At 35.8% G+C, this 12,247-nt stretch overlaps 1 pseudogene; it reads left to right on the top strand.

Moving 5' to 3' along the window:
• The window catches only part of LOC18766136, a 16,625-nt pseudogene extending 8,481 nt beyond the window's left edge, over positions 1–8,144 (top strand).

The raw sequence follows: 12,247 nt of genomic DNA, 5'->3' as shown, positions 1-12,247 counted from the left end.
TTAAATAAATTGTAGACGTTGTAAATTGTAATAGACTACTAAGTCGTTAAAATGACGTCGTTAAAATGAGAAACCACGTCGGTGTTAAGAAATTAAAAACGTTGTAAATTATATAAACCGACTTACATATTAAAATGACGTCGTTTAAAGCGTAAACCATGTCGTATGTTTTACTGTACGACGTAAAATATGTATTCCACGACCCAACCACCGTCGTTAAAAATTAATACACTAAACCCATAAAATTAAATTATACAATTTAAAAAATTAAGTTTATAAAAGGTTTTATGGTTTTAAAGCCTAACATATACCCTAGACTACCCAAAAATTATACTTTAAAAATAAACCCCAATAAATAACAACCCTAATCTCTAAACCCTAGACTCTAAACCCTAAACCATAAAACTAGAAGTGATTTTATGACTCATCAAAACAATTTTGTTTTGGATGGTCATTTTAAATTTTTGTTATTCAAAATGAATTTTTTCAAGGTTTATGTGGAAGAAAATATATCAATGACTTCATAGGAGTTGACTTTTCAATTTTCTGATTTATTTTAAATTTATTTTGAATATTTTGATATAAAAATAATAAAATATTCTTACCACAACAACAAACCACGTCGGTGTTAATAAATTGTAGACGTTGTAAATTGTAATAGACTACTAAGTCGTTAAAATGACGTCGTTAAAATGAGAAACCATGGCGGCTATTTAACTATACGACGTAAAATATATATTTTACGACTTAACCGCTGTCGTTACATAAACGTCGTCGATGATACCCTGAACCCTTAAGAAATTGAAGATGTTGTAAACCATAAACGACTCAATTGTTCAAAGAACGTCGTCTAACTATATTTTTACGTCGTATTTGTTTAAAACACGAAACAACAAAATACGACGGTTTGTGACTTTATTAGGTCGTTGGAAAAGTATTACACGTCGGTTAAGCAATTTGTATGTTTGTTTTTTTTTTAATTTAAGAAAACCTCAACAAATTTTTACATTACATATTATAGAGAAAATTTGTACATTATACATAAATATCAAGTGTTCAATAATTGCGCTGTTTAATAATTTGGAAAACAAACTCTACCCATTCATTCCGGACTTCATCAATGGCTTCTTGGGGGTATGAAGCTTCCTGGTTTCCCTTGGCATACTGCATAAACAATGACTATTAGGGTTTATAAATAAAAAGAAATTCAATCACAGACGACGATATTTTTCATAACCGACGTAGTATATCCATTCAACGACGTTAATTTTACATGACCGTCGTTGATAATACAAAAAACGACGTGAAATGTATGAAGGTAATTTCTTCTTACCTTATTCTCAAACCCCAAGGAAGGATCCATGATGATGTCCCTCATGAAGCGCATCACATAATACCCGCATTCGACATTGCTGGGTTGCTTTGGTGTGCCTGAGAGAGTTTTCCAAATTACATTTTTACGTCCTGCTCGGCCTATGTGGGTATTATATATTTTTAAAGCACTGTTCACGATGTTTTTCGCCTCTTCGTCGACCACACGATGACCTGGCAGAGGATCCAGAAAATAGACGGTCTCCTTCTTTGCTCTTACAATCAGCAAGATCCAATGACGGCTGCACAAAATTAATATAAAAACGACGGTTATTTACAAAAACGACGTATTATAGTATTTCATACGACGAAATAAAGTAGATAACGACGACATTATATATTTATCACGACGACAAATAAATACCGACGTGGTTAGTAGTTTCAAACGACTAAATAAAATAAAACACCGACGTGGTTAGTTTATAAGCTGTCATTTATTGAAAATCATAAAAACAAAATCCTAAGGAGACTAACCCTGGATTGTAAGGCATCATGAAAAGCTGTTCACCGTCTGTCTTCTGAAGTCGAGCTGCTACCAGTCGTGATCTTTCAGTTATTGTGCCAGAGTTGGCACTAACTGTAGCAGGGTCAATAAAGCCAACCATGCTGCACATATTGGCTTGTTTCAAAACATCGTGTAAGTACCTAAATACATAAAATAATATAAACAAGTCAGCAAAAACAAACACGACGGTTATGTATAAAAAAACGACGTATTATAATATTTCACACGACGTACTGAAATAGATAAGGACGTTATAATATATTTATCACGACGGTAGTTAGTTAAGACGACGCAATATATAAACCAACGAGTTATTATCTTAGAAGTACAAACCTCATATATACAGCCAATACAGTAGCTCCAATTTCTTCCATGCCTGCAAATTGTGTAATATCTTCAGGCAGGAGGAAGGTATCGCGCTCACCACCAAACACCTCCTTATCAATTGTAAATTGGAGTGTCTTATCCTCAGGCAGGAGTGTCGTTTCCACAAAACGACAAAGGGTTTTTAAAGAAGATGACGCCTCCATATTTGAATAAGCACCAACTTCAATAACCTGTTTAAAGAAATAAAAAAAATGACGTGGTAATTCAATAAAGACGACGGTTTAAGGAATAAAACGTCGTCTTAAAAATATTTAAACGACGGTAAAAAAACTGTCGTGGTAATTCAATAAAGACGACGGTTTTATGAATAAAGCGTCGTCTGAAACCATTTAAACGACGGTGCAAAAACCGTCGTTTAAATATTTTATTACGTCTTAAAAAAAGTCCGCCATCTAAGTTTTAAACAAACGACGGATTAAATAAAAATATCGACGTCTGAAATTTTGAAAAACAAATAAAAAAGGCAAAGTTATGTGAACATACCTTGTCGTCATGCTTTTCTTCATCTTCTTTCTCCTTTTCTTCTTCCTTCTCTTCATCTCTTTTTTCTTCTTCCTTCTCTTCATCTGGCTGATGTTTCCTCATTTTGGCAGTATCATCCTCCAAATGTAGGGATCTCACATCACCTCCAGAGCAGCTAGCTTTGTCAGACATTGGATTTTTGGGGCTTTGGCTAATTCTTGGTTTAAGCATGCTTGGATCAAAATTGGGAAAGCTGACTCAGGAAATGCTCCCTCTCAGCCTCTACCAATTGTTTTGTCCTAGCGTCCTAGCCTCCATCCTTAAGGCCTCTTCCCTTGCCTTAGCCTCCATCTTTTTAGTCTCTTCTTGAAGGAGAACTCTTAAACGGTCGTCAAAGCTCACCCTCTGTGGTTTGGGCAAATTGAAATATTGCCTTGGGGAAACACCAGCACCAACTCCCCTCAGTCTGCCTGGATGCTCGGGGCCCAAAGCCATGGTCAGCACATCATTGCTGCCATCTACTCTGACTTTGCCTTCCGAGACTTGTTTCTGCAATTCATCCTAAAAAAAGATAAACAAAAAAACACACGACGGTTATTTATGTACAAACGACGTATTATATAATTTCACACGACGCAATAACGTATAAACCGACGTTATTATAACTTATCACGACGGTAGTTATACCGACGTGGTTATTTATTTAAAACGACGAAATGAATAAACAACCGACGTCTTATGCTATAATTAAAGATAACAGAGTAGTGATTCCTATTTAGACCGTTAACGACGTTTTTAAAAAAGTTTCGACGTGGTAATATCATTCACACGACGCGAAAATGAACCACCGACGTCTTATGCTATAATTACAGAAAACATAGTAGTGATTCCTATTTAGACCTTTAACGACGTTTTTAAAAACTTTTCGACGTGGTAATATCATTCACACGACGAAAAATATAACATACGACGTAATAAGAATAATTCACAGTTTAATAAAAATTTAAAACAGAGTGATAGTAGGCTTACAATTAATTTTGCTTTCTCTGCCACCTTTGGATCAGGGATGTTACCATGTTTGTCCTGTCTAGCTCTCTTCCATAAGGTAGATCGATCAATTTCTACCCCAGGCATGGTTTCCTCCAATTGATCCTCCAATCCAGCATATCCTTTTCGAGACAATCGATGATTGTACTCGAGTTTCTCCCTAATCTGTGCATGTTGAGAATGCACAGACTCAAAATCTTTGGATAGCCTTGAAGCTACAAAGGCATCCCATTGTGCTTTCTCTATGAATTTATATGTTTCAGGGGGTTGGCTTAATTTCTCCCTGTCATTGGTGTATGGAAGGATATAATGCCTCGTTAGTGTAGACTTGAAATCCTTCCATTTCTTGGAAGCAGAAGCTAAAACAGAGGTCTTGCCCCCTTGGCCTACGACAAAAGCCATGTCAACTGCTTCCCAAATCTGCTCCTTTATATCCTTGGGGATTTGGGACCATTTCTTGTCCACAAGTGGGATCCTGGAGCGTGCCAACACACCAATATACGACTGCATCTCAATATGTGCTTGGCCAACACCTTTCCCCCTTTTATTGTACTCAACAATTGGCCTCAGTTTCTGAAGCTTTCTCTTCACAACACGAGGCATTGTGCTCATACCTCGACCAGTCTTTGAATCATCTGAGATTGTTGTCTGGCTGGTTTGTTCTGTCTCAGCAGATGATGAAGCAAACTTCATCTTCTTCGAAGACTTCATCTCCTAAGAAGACTTGTCTTGAGGAGCTACCATTCCAAGCTTCTTGGAGCCAGAATCCTTAGTTTGTTGTTGAGAAACCATTTTAACAGACAAAACTGCAAGTGAAAATATTTCAGGAAAACATTAAGAACACAAACGACGGTATTAAAAAAATACGACGTATGATATGATTTTAGACGACGCAATGAAATAATCTCAGACGTAATAAATGTTTAAAACCATTATTTATATAACGTCGTGGTATATATGTTCACACGACGTCAATAGTAATACACCGTCGTGGTAAACTATTATTTATATAACGTCGTGGTATTTATGTTCATACGACGTCAATAGTAATACACCGTCGTGGTATTAACATTCACACGACGTAAAATAATAAGATATTTTGTCGTCTATATTAGATACCAACCCTAGTTTCTTTTTCTTTATATTTTATCAAATAAGGGAAAAACAAAAACCATTGTTCAGCGAAATCAAACCTGCAATTAAACAAGCATATAAAAAAATACTATTATTTTAAAAACAACTTTGTCAATTTTCAGACGACGCTAGAACAACTGACGAACCGTTGTGGTCTACCGTCGTCTTATTTAGTTGATGTAGTTGTCTTCAAAGTTGGAAGTTTCTCTCTTTGTCTGTATATTTTATCAAACTTGGAAAGAAGTAAAATGATTTTGGCCAGAAAAAAGGTAAAAAGATTTTTCAAACAAAAAACGTATGAGCATGCAAAACAGTAACCAAAATAGTGAAAATGAAAGCTTACCTTTTGCGTGCAATGAAAGCAAGAGGAAGATGATCGATGTTTAAGTTCAGAGACGACGAAGAAGACGAGAGGAAGACGATGAGAAACTCTGACAATGCTCTGACAAGGAAAAAAGACGAAAAGGTTTCTCTGGGAGATTGAAATTTTTAATCGGGTTTGGAAACAGTGCATGTGTAAGTCGAAAAGTTGCTTACATATAAAACCATTTCAAAAAAATAATACGGCGGTTACATTTAACTACGTCGTTTTTAACTAACACGACGCAATATTTTTCGTTCGACGTGGAATCATTTCATTTAACGTCGTTAGGTTTAATATAACCGACGTGGATTTTAATTTTTAAATTATGAATAGAATTTTTTTTCCCTGACCTTTCAGTTTATTTTTCAATTACAGTGCGTTATAAATAGAGTTTTTTTTCCGGAGGAAATTTAAAACGAAGGAAATTAATATTCTGCAATATGTAAAGTTTCTTTTTTGGATGACAGATTTAAATAAAATAAGAATATAAAAACAACAAATGTGTAAGTCAAGTAGACGAAAAGTTGCTTACATATAAAACCATTTCAAAAAAATAATACGGCGGTTACATATAACTACGACGTATAAATTACAAAATACGACGGTACATTTAACTTCGGACGTGGTAAATAAATACGACAGTAGTTTGTAGGTACCGTCGTAGTAAACTCAAAAATTAAAGTACATAAGTAATAACTCGCGTCATGGTATATTATTTAACACGTCGTTTTTATTAATTTACCGACGTGGATTTCTGTAATATACGTCGATCATACCGACGTTGATTTTACAATTTAAACGGCGGTTTTTTTGTAAGGACCGCCGTTGGTTTTAAAAATTTATTCTATAAATTTGTCGCTTTCATTCATTTTCGGTTTACATTTAAGGTTCCAAGTTCTTCCTCTCTCAGTCTCTCATGTCTCAAAGACAATAATTTGGATGTTTTCTCAAAGAGAAATTGAGCTTACTCGCATCAAATATATGTCCACAAGAAGAAGCTTGTCAACTAGCCTTCTCACTTCCTTGATCAAGCCTGATAGGACACTTAGTGCTTCTGAATACTCCTTGCTTTCCATCAAAAGAGATGCAAGCCTGGCCTCCACTCGCTGTCGAAGGAAAGTTCGCTTCTTAGGGAAATCTGAAGATCAGATGTGCCTGATCCTCTGCTTGATTTTCTTGCCTAAGAAGATCCGTCGGATTTATTGTGATAGCCTCTTCCTTTATCCGTAGAGCTTCAGAAGAAGAAGATGGGTTTCAAGAATGCGATAAAGAATAGAAATGGCTTCAGATGGCCTCTAAAGCATGAGCAATTGAATCAGTAGTTTCTGGGAGATATGATGAAGACATTGTCAATGCTTTGAACTACACAAGTCCTGCAGAAAGATATGTTAAAGAAACTGAAACAACGGCGGTTTTCTGTTCTACCGTCGTCTTTTCTCGTCGTCTATATTAAGTTAAGATGGCGGTAGATTTATAATTACCGACGTAGATTATTTTGTTAAATGTCGTTAAGTGTACTACAACCGACGTGGATTTTAATTTTAAATTATAAATAGAGTTTTTTTTCCCGTATTCTTTCAGTTTTAGTTTTCAATTCCAAAGCGTGATAAATAGATTTTTCTTTCCCGAGGAAATTTAAAATGAGGGAAATTAATGTTCTAGAATTTGTAAACTAACACGACGCAATATTTGCAAATCTGTGTCATCTGTTAAGATTATGATGTGGAACAGAGTTCCATCTGGTAAGATTTCGTAACCCTTGGGATCTCAGACAAAACTGATTATGTCGGCGGTGTTCTATATAAACCGTCGTGGTTATTTCAATTCTTGTCATTAAGTAGATCTACCGACGTAGGATAAGAAAATCAAAGAAAAAAATTGTTAACAAAAATTCTTATTAAGACGACCGTTAAAATTAAAGGTACGACGTATAAAATGAATAAATACGACGATAAATTTTATTGTACGATTTAAAGATAACGTAGTAGAACTATACGAGAATGACGTCGATATATTTATATTTTCCGTCGTTGTAAATTAATTTAATACGGCGATATTTTGTATTTTAAAGCCGTGGATTTGTTTGTAATTATACGGCGTCTTATACGAAAACCTCGTCGTGTTATTTTATGAGTAAAAACGGCAGTTTTTATTGAAATCGTCGTCTTTACTTTCTACGTCGGTCGATTCATAACTTCTGCCGTTCTTTGTTGGCATTGATTTTACACTGCGGAAATCTGTTTCAAATAGACGTCGGTTGTTTAATTATGTACGTCGTTGTTTTTGAACAGCCATTTGAAACTCCATTTTTAGTTGTCTAAGGTTGTATTACACGACGGTGTTTTTAGAACCGTCGTCTTTTTATAAACCACGACGGTTTTCACTTAGACCGTCGTTGTTTTCTGGTCGTCTTTTTCACTTTTTGTAGTAGTGAAACTTAATTTTATGGAATTTTAGTATGAAGTTTAAAGAAGCAGAAAGTTGAAGTTACACCAATCTTATCAAGTTATTGTTACTATATGTCATGTATGGCTTTCTTCAAATCATCTGTACATGCAAGAGAAGAGCCAAAAATCAAGCACTGCAAGTTGCACAGCCTTGGTTTTGGTCAATACCAGGATCACTCATGGTGATTACAAGCCGATCAAAGAGATGAACAAACCGGATTCCGAGATGCCGTGGGGGAACCGAATGGCCTTCATGCCGGTGACCATGCCCAAGTTAACTGAATTTTCAAACCCACTGGACTTCGTGTTCAAAGCACAAAAGCTTATAAAGAGGAAGAGAAGTTCTTTTGCTGTTTACATCAACAACAAGATGTTAGAAATCGTGAAGAAAATTAGAGGCTATGAGGTGGCCATCATTCCTAAATAAATTAATTTCACTACAAAAAAACATAATTAATATCCATTGACATCCATGACATAAAATGAGGTGGCTAAAAACACTGTTAGTTTAGGTCCTACTATAGCTAACACATGATTATTTGTACCTATTGTGCCTTAGATCCTAATAGTGCTTTTAGCCAACTCATCTGTCACATCATACCAGTCGCTATTAATGTTTTTTCTTGTAGAGTAATGTATTTGTTTTCCTACATACTTAGAAGAATATATAACTGTTACCCTAGCATCCCCTCCCCATACCCGACCCAGAAATATAAATGTTTATAAATAAATATATAATTATAATATTTATGTTTAACCCTAAGTTAACCCTCTCTTAATTCTTCTTAATTCTTCATAATATATGTTTATGAGTTTTTAACTGTAGACGTCCATGAACTTTGCCCCCAGTTGCAATTGGGTCCGTGAACTTATTTTTTAGGTAATTACATCCTTTAACTTCACAAGTTGTTCCAATTGAGTCCTGTCATCCAAGTCTGTCAATTTGTTTGTCAAAATGAGGGGTGAAAGCATCCTTTTGAGCTGCAGAGGTAATTGTTTTAAGGGTTTTTAACTGTAGACGTCCCTGAACTTTACCCCAAGTTGCAATTGGGTCCGTGAATTTTTTTTTTTTAGGCAATTACATCCTTCAACTTCACAAGTTGTTCCAATTGGGTCCTACAATCCAAGTCTATCAATTTGTCAGTCAAAATGAGGGGTAAAAGTAGTGCTGTTTTCAGTTCGATTACCGCACTGATCAACAGCAACTGGTTACCGTCCGACACCCTTGGGAAGGGCCATTCTGCCTACCGCAACCGGTTCCGCAGGCTGCGATTTATCGTATTGAGGTTGAACCACAATGTCGGCCGGTTCGGTTCAGTTATGGGCTTACTGTGAAGCCCAATTTGTTTTCAATTTGAAGCTCTGTTTTGCAGATTTTGCCCAATTTGTTAAAGCCTTTTCAGTTTCAGGCCATTTGTTTCAACTTTCAAGCCTTTGTTTATACTAGTTTTAGGCCACCTAACTTTTGTCATTCAAAACTTTTGATTATCAAGCATCATATCATATCATCAAATTATGATACATAAGTAAAACTTAATAAGAAGTGACAACTCTCAAATACAAATTGAAGTGCAATGAAAACATTAATAAGTTACAACCCAAATAGAAAATGAAGTGCAATGAAAACGTAATTAAAATTAAATTACAACCCAAATATGAAATGATTAATGAAGTGCAATGAGAATATTTAAAATTAATTACAACCCAAATATGAAATGTGCAATGAAAACTTAAATTGTTACAACAAAGTTTGTGGAACAAAACAAACCATGGTGTCTCTCACAACTCAAACTTTGATGAGTCTCAAATAGTAGGTAATGATGATATGGAATCAAATCGAGGAGGTAGTGTTGTAGAAGTTTGAGTACCGGCCACATCTAGTAAAAAAACAAATAAAACAAGTAAATTATGTTGAAAAACCAAACATGAATGTTAAAAAAAGAAGATAGAAATATAATTTATTTAAAACAAAATAGTAGATTATGTCTTACTTGCTTCAAGTGCTTCAAGTTCTTTATAGAATGCAAGCTCTTCATCCGTTGGTTCCTTGTAGAAGCAAAATTCATCCGCCCTAAGCCAATCACTAGTACACACTAATGCCTCTACCATTTTAGGTGTCAATGAACTTCTAAAAGGATCAACAATCGTCTTGCCTAGGCTAACGGCATTCTCACTAGCAACGGTTGAGCTTGGGATTGCAAAGATATCCTTGGTAATCTTTGAAATAATTGGATATCTACTCTCATTGCCTTTCCACCAATTCAAGAGTTTGAAACCTTTGGTAAAAGGGCTTTCAAAAGGGTCGGTCAAGTATTTATCCACGTCATTGGATATTTCCACAAGTTGTTCCTCGTTCCTTTGTTGCACAAGTTGATGAAACATTTTGGTTTGAACATCATCATAGCCTTCAAGATCATTTCCAACATTCTCATCTTCACCTTCATTCATTGGTTGGCTCACTAAGCCATCCGCCCCTCTATACTCATTATACAAATTGAATAAGCATATTCTCACTTCATGCACAACCTCATCTATCTTGTTTTCTTCGGCCTTGAGATTTTGGAAGCTTATCTTAAGCATTTGAAGTTTAAATCTTGGGTCTAGCACTAATGCTACAAAAATCATCTTGTTCACATTTTCAAAACTCCCCCAATACTTGTCAAACTTCTTCTTCATTGATGAAGCCACCCTTTGCAAGACCGCATCTCTAGGATCACTCATTTTGAGTTCAATCTCAACTTGTAAACTAACCATTCATGGAAAATTATATTGAATGTAACCGTTTTGGTTGCACTTAGTTTCAAGGTTGTGTCATAGAATTTCTTAAGAAAGTGAACAAATGAGATTGACTTCTCCCAATCTTCATTACTCGGAAGACCCACTTTCTTCATTCCATCCTTATCTATTTCCTCAAATTAAGCTTGGAAAGCTACATTTTCCGCTGCCATCCTATTGAACACTATCTTGTACTTGAAAGCACAATCAAGAATTTTATAAGTTGAATTCCACCTTGTCACCACATCCATTGGCACATTTGTCATCCCATCCATCCTCATCCCCAAGGCATGGTCCCTAAAAGAATCTAACCTTGATGGGGATAAGTGAATATATTTTACACAATTCCTTATCCCCTCGATTGAGCTAAGAAGATCCTTCAACCCATCCTTAACAATCAAGTTAAGGATATGACATGCACACCTCAAGTGCAAATACTTCCCATCAAGCAAAAGGTTATTGAAATCCTTCATCTTATTTCCCACATACACAACCACCCCATCATTTGCCGAAGCATTGTCAACCGTAATGCCAAACAATTTTTCAATCCCCCAAGCATTCAAGCATGCACATAAAGTCTTGCCTATGTCAATACCCTTGTGACTGGTGATCTTTGTGAAATTGATAATCCTTTCATGCAAATTCCACTCACTGTCCATGAAATGGGCTATGACTACCATGTAGTTGATGTTTTGGATCGAAGTCCAAGTATCAGTTGTGATGCTTACCCTATGATTACCTATCACTCATTATTTTGGCCTTCTCAACTAAAAATAAATCCCATACTCCAGTAGTTATCTTTTGTCTTTTAGGGATCTTGAACTTAGGGTTTAACTCATACACAAACTCTTAAACCCTCCACCCTCAACATGCCTAAAAGGGATCTCATCCCTAATGACATACCTCACACATTTGGCTTCACACCTTTGTTGATTAAAGTTGTGGGGAACCAATTAAGCTTGACCGCCCATAGTGACATTTGTCAAGATCAATTGAGTTCTATCTCCACTCTCAAAAAGAGGAGAGAGCTTGCATCTTTTCTCTCGGTGATTTCTTATACCGGTTATCCCATTTTTCCTAGAATCACCAGACATCTCTAATTTGCAATAGTTGCAAACTGAAAGTACCTTATTGATCCCATTATCATCTTTCTTGTGGACTTTCTTGCAGTGTTGCCACACCACAGATTTTGGGGGTTTCCTTTTCCCTCCCAAAGTACCTGAGTATACTTGTGATTGGGTTTCAGTTTCAGTTTCTATTTGGGATTGGGATTGGGGTTCTGTTTGTGGTTGAATGGAAGGTGCACTTCCTGAGGCATTAGTGTTGGATTGGCTAGACTCCATCTTATCCTAAAAACAAAAGACACCATAATGAAAAACAATCACACACAACCTAACCAACCAGCAGACTACACACAAAAAACACAATAACCACCTAACCAACCAGTAGCTACAAAAACATAAAACCACACCAATATATTTATACAAAACCTAACCAACCAGCAGCTACAACAACATGTTCTCACACCAATATATTCATACAAAACCTAACCAACCAACAGCTACAAAAACAAAAAAAAACACCAGTAGCTTCAAATTGAAACAAAAACAGATTCATTCAATTTCAAATTATGCTTCAATTGTGATTTTGATTTATACCTAAATTTAAGCTTTTGCACAAAAGCAGCAGCAGCAGTAGCTCACACCAACACAAAAAGCAGCAGCTCACACCAGCTCTTTATCCACAATTAATAGA

Source organism: Prunus persica, chromosome G3 (genome assembly GCF_000346465.2).
Source record: "Prunus persica cultivar Lovell chromosome G3, Prunus_persica_NCBIv2, whole genome shotgun sequence".
NCBI classification, from domain to species: Eukaryota; Viridiplantae; Streptophyta; class Magnoliopsida; order Rosales; family Rosaceae; genus Prunus; species Prunus persica.
Note: the sequence above shows the minus strand (reverse complement) of the source record. Positions and strands in the feature narration are given on the sequence as shown.